Below are 6,000 nucleotides of genomic sequence, written 5' to 3' on the forward strand. Positions count from 1 at the left end.
GAGGAACCAGTGATCCCCAAACTGGCCCTTCCTAGGGCTCTCAGGATCAGGGACAAACGTGATCTGTCCAGCGCCCTTCAGGCTTAACTTCTATCTAATCTGGCCAGTCTCTTCCTTTCCCTTGAGTATTCTTTATTTTAACAGATAATGCAAACTTATGCATGTCACCATGCTTCCCTTTTTGCCTTTGCTTCCAGGGAGCTCAGAGTTAAATCCCTGCTGCTTAATTGCATAAACAATCTCATCCCAAGGGTCTGGGACAGTGATCTTTTCTTTTCTCCATCTTTGTTTAAAATGTGCTGTGCACATATATTGGTGTCTTAGATGTAATAAGGGGATTAAGATGAGGTTCCCCTACATCCTGCCCATCATACTTCAAAATAGGCCTCCACCATCTCAGCCCTCCTGTCCATCCCCATTATCCTCAGAGTTGAGGCCATCTTCATTCTTTTTTTTCTTTTTTCTTTTTTCTTTTCTTTTTTTTTTTTTTTGAGATGGAGTTTTGCTCTTGTCGCCCAGGCTGGAGTGTAATGGCATGATCTTGGCTCACTGCAACTTCTGCCTCCAGGTTCAAGCGATTCTTCTGCCTCAGCCTCACGAATAGCTGGGATTACAGGCATGCACCACCATGCCCGGCTAATTTTTGTATTTTTAGTAGAGATGGGGTTTCACCACGTTGGCCAGGCTGGTCTTGAACTCCTGACCTCAGGTGATCCACTTGCCTCAGCCTCCCAAAGTGCTGGGGTTACAAGCGTGAGCCACCGTGCCCGGCCATCTTCATTCCTTACTTGAACTTTCCCAACAGCCTCTTAACAGGTCTCCTCCCGCTAATCTGGATCCCTCCTATCTATTTTCCTCACACCTGCCGTGAGAACTATGCTGATCATTTCTACTGACAAATCTGATCACATCACTTTCCCACAAAAAACCTATCATTCACTTCCTATCATTTATAGAATAAAATCTAAAATTGTCAGCACTGAATTGAACACCATGCATATTTTAGTTCCGATCTACCATTGCCACCTACCCTACACTTTGGCCAACTGCTTACCTCCCCAAACTGACCATGCGTCATCGCACCTCCATATCCCCTCACATGTTTTCCTTCTGCCTGGACTCTTTGTCTTCCTCCGTCTAGTGAATCCCATTTAACTTTCCAAAGGTCACCTCCACTCTGAGGTCTTCCCTGAGTCCCCCAGGCAAAGTCAATGTTTGGTCTTTGTGTTTCCCATTGCACTTTGAATTGTAGCTTTTGGAGTGTAAGTATTTATTTGCATTTTTACCCTGCACTGTGAGTGCAGGTGCCTTTTAAAATTTATACCTGTAATTTGAGCATTTAGCAAAGTCCTTGACACACAAAGATACTGAATAAATAATTGCTACATGAGTGAGTGAAGACCTCAGTGATTGGAAAAGTCTTCAGCCCACTATTGGCCTCAGCTTTAGTCAATGATTGACATAAGAAACAAACACTTGAAAGTTTCTGTGTCAGGCCGGTCGCAGTGGCTCACACCTGTAATCCCAGCACTTTGGGAGGCTGAGGTGGGAGGATTGCTTGAGCCTAGGAGTTTAAGACAAGCCTGGGCAACAAAGTGAGACCCCCCAACTTCGTCTGCACAAAAAGTAAAAAAAAATTAGCTGGGCATAGTGGCACGCACCTGTAGTCGTAGCTACTCTGAAGGCTGAGGCAGGAGGATTGCTTGAGCCCAGGAGGTTGAGGCAGCAGTGAGCCGTGTTCACACCACTGCGCTCCAGAGCAAGACTCTGTCTCAAAAAGATAAAAAAGAAAGAAAGTCTCTGTGTCTTCTGTAGAATTACTATTGAAGAGAGTTGTCCATATATTATTTAATGTCCTTTTAAAAAGGAGACTGAATAAATTCTTCCAAAATCTAGACAGAAAAAAAAAATGCATTTCCCCACAGCAATTTGTTGCACCAAGAGTTTATCTGGCATCTGCTTGCTTCCTTCATAGCGAGCTTGCTCATTGCCTGCCAAGGCAGCCCATTCCACTGTTGGACAGCTCTGTTAGAAAGTTCTTTATATTAAACTGAAATCTGATTCTCTGTGACTGCCTGCGTTGCCCCTCGCTCTGTCCCCAGGGCTATGCAGAACAAGCCAAGTCCTTTTGTCTTTTGAGAGCTCTCTAGAGATTTGGGGCAGAGAACCCCTCTTCCATACCTTCACCTTTACCAGTCTGGGTCCCGGGACCCCTCATGCCACATTAAACATTTTCTTCAAATGTGCCAAGCTCTTGGCCCTCCATGCCTCTGCAAACACTGTTTCTTTGCCCTGGAATGCCCTCTCTGCACCCACTTTGATTTGTCTGGCAAGCTTACTTATTTTTCAAGGGTTAAGATAATTGCTAACTCCTTCACTCATGCAACAATTATTGAGTGCAAATTCTGGGCCAGACATAGTGCTAGGTGCTAGGGACACAGTGGAGAACAAGACAGACACCGAAGCTTATATTCTAGGGGCTCTGAATCCTCTTTGCTGGTCTCTGAGTTAGCTCCATTCCCCTCTACACTTCTTTGTTATAGCACTTATTACATTGTATTTTCAATAGGTTTTGTGTCACCTCCTCTATAGTGAGTTCTTTGAGAACATAGACTACTATTTAATATCTTCCCTAGCCTTCAACATACAGCTTTGCTGCTAAATAAAGGTTTGTTGAATAATATCCTAGTTCCTTCAAACAGTCCTCTTGTGACATGCTATTTGTGACTAAAAGGCCACTTCCTCCTCTGCAGGTTGCTTAATTACGTAAAATTACCATAGCGATAAGGATCATAGGGATCAGTGTCAAGGAGAGACTTAGCCTAGTCCGTTTAATTCTGTCCATAAGATTCTAAAAGAAGATTCACCACAAGAAGATTACATAATAGAGACTCTACACCAGTGGTGTGCTGGTAAGTGTTTAACAACAGGTTCTCCAGGGGATAAAAAGTTTTGTTTTTTACAGTTGCCAACGTCTGTGGTATAAATACTGTGGCCAATTCACGCTACCAATGTGACATCACTGAAAGTGCAGTGGAAAAGAGAGGCACAGTGAGATAACGTTATACAGTATTTCCTCCCTATCGACATAGTAGATGTAAATAACCTCAAGAACATTGAGAGTAGTAATTAGGAAGTGATGACTCAGTTTTTATTACCTCTGTTTTAAGTGTAACTTATTTAATTATATGTTATGTTAATTTTTAGGAATTATTGTGTTCAATAACTAGCTTGCAACATTTCTAAAAATTTAACCCCTGGCTCTTCTTAGCTGGTAAAAGCCAGCTCTAGTACACTGCTTTTACATGATTAGGTGCTGAAAAGCAATGAACAAATAGACTCTTTAAAGCTGGGTTCAGCCAGTGGTGGTGGCATGTCTATAGTCCCAGCTTCTCTGGAGGCTGATGTGGGAGAATCACTTTGAGACCAGCCTGGGCAACATTATGAAACCCTGTATCATTTAAATAAATAAATACGCCAGGCACAGTGGCTCACGCCTGTAATCCCAGCACTTTGGGAGGCCGAGGCTGGCAGATCACGAGGTCAGGAGATTGAGACCATCCTGGCTAACACGATGAAACCCCGTCTCTACTAAAAATACAAAAAATTAGCCAGGTGTGGTGGCGGGCGCCTGTAGTCCCAGCTACTCGGGAGGCTGAGGCAGGAGAATGGCGTGAATCTGGGTGGCGGAGTTTGCAGTGAGCCAAGATCGTGCCACTGCACTCCAGCCTGGGCAACAGAGCAAGACTCCATCTCAAATAAATAAATAAATAAAGCTGGGTCCAATTTATTTACATTAGGAGGAAAGTCTTATTTAAAGGACCTTCAAAGTGTATTTATTTGTGAACAATTCCTACCCTACTCCCACCCCTCAACTGAGTCAGTTACTCACCTATATAACAAATATTTATTTAGAACCTACTATCATTTTTGTATTTATTTGGCTCTCCAGATATTGTGCATATAGTTGGCCTAAATAAAAATGTCTGTAGAATGGATGAATGAATCCTCAACACCTGAAATAGTGCCTGGTGCATTGTGGGTGCTCGATCAGTATCTATGTGAGTGAGTGAATGGATCTTCTTAAAGTGAGGCTCATCCGTATGTACATGGGTTTCCATATGGCTATGTGAATATTCCCAAGTCTTTTTTCTCCCTCATTGAGCCCTCTGTTCCCAGGACAATCTGTACACAGCAAGAGGAGGAAGTATCAGGAAACCAGAATGGGGAACACATAGCCCTTAATGTCAGAGAGCCCTCATGAGGAAAACTGAGTGGGGACATTGTGTCTTCAGCAGAAGACATGGAGTGGGATCATCATTCTTCTAGAGTCGTAAGCTCTGCCACTGGCCAGAGGCCTCCTCTACTGGGGCATCCTCACTTACCAAGTACCAAAGAGAGAGGACCTTGCTCTCTTACCTCCTCCACATTCAGTGGACTTTTGAAAAGCAGTTTGTTCTCAGACACTTCTTTCAATAGGTCTGTGAGGATGCAGTTAGAGCACCAGAAAACAGTGCCATACAACTTGGGTCACGTAGTCGGAAGGTGGCAGGCACTGTATCCACTCAAAGGTGGGAATGAAGAGCCACCAGAATTATCTTTTAAAAATGCAAATCAGGCCAGGTGCCATATCTCATGCCTGTAATCCCAACACTTTGGGAGGCTGAGGTGGGAGGATTGCTTGAGCCCAGGAGTTTGAGACCAGCCTGGGCAACAAAATGAGACCCTGTCCCTACAAAAAACTTAAAAATTAGCTGGCCATGATGGTGTGTACCTGTAGTCCCAGCTACTCGGGAGGCTGAGGCAGGAGAATTGCTTGAGCCTGGGAGGTCAAGGCTGCAGTGAGCCATGATTGTACCACTGCACTCCAGCCTGGACGACAGGGTGAGACCCTATCTCTGGAAAAAAAAAAAAAGTAAAGTAAATTAGTGAAGTCACTTCCTTGCTTAAAACCTTTCCATTGCACTTAGAATAAAATTCAAAGGCTGGGTGCAGTGGTTCATGCCTATAATCCCAGCACTTTGGGAGGTCTAGGTGGGAGGATCATTTGAATCCAGGAATTTGTGACCAGCCTGGCCAACATCGTGAGATCTCATTTCTACAAAAAATTTAAAAATTAGCCAAGTGTAGTGGCACAAGCCTGTAGTCCTAGCTACTCTGGAGGCTGAGGTGGGAGGACTGATTGAGCCTGGGAGGTGGAGGCTGCAGTGAGCCAACATCGCACAACTGCATTCCAGCCCGGACAACAGAGCAAGGCCCTGTCTCTAAATAAATAAATAAATAAGAATGAAATCCAAATCATTTGCCAAATATGTCAATCCTCCCATGCTCTGGCCCTGTCTACACTCTGACTTCAGAACACTCTCCCTGTGCTCACTATGCTCTAGTACACGGGCCTTCTTTCTGTCCCTGGGGTACATCAAGCTGCCCAGTTCCTCCTCAGCGGTTTTGCCCTTGCTAGTTCTCCTGCTTGGAATGCTCTTCCCTCAACCTTTTCTACAGATAACACTTCATTCAGCTCAAATGTCACTTCTTTAGTGATGTTTCCCTGGTCCAACCTATGTAATGATGCCTGCTTTTGAGTACTTTTCTATCTTATTGCCTTGTTTTCTTTCCTTTTCTTATAATTCTCGGAAACATATTTTTTCACTTGTATATTATCTGTCTCCTCCATGAGCACGAAAGCTCTGCAACAGCCTAGACTTTAATTTTCTTTTTTTTTCTTTCTTTTTTTTCTTTCTTTTTTTTTTTTTTTTAAAGACAGCATCTCACTATGTTGCTCAGTCTGGTCTCAAACTCCTGGGCTCAAGCCATCCTTCTGTCTTGACATCCAAAAGTACCGGGACCACCGGTGTGAGATGCTGTGTCTGGCCGTGGACTTTAATTTTTGACCACTGCTATATCCCTAGCTCCTGGAACAATGCCTAATACATAACAGATTTTTGTATGTGTGTGTAAACCTAACTTCAAGATTTTATTGTCTTCACAATAAAAAAAAGA

The sequence above is a fragment of the Chlorocebus sabaeus genome, chromosome 1 (genome assembly GCF_047675955.1).
Source record: "Chlorocebus sabaeus isolate Y175 chromosome 1, mChlSab1.0.hap1, whole genome shotgun sequence".
Taxonomy (NCBI): domain Eukaryota; kingdom Metazoa; phylum Chordata; class Mammalia; order Primates; family Cercopithecidae; genus Chlorocebus; species Chlorocebus sabaeus.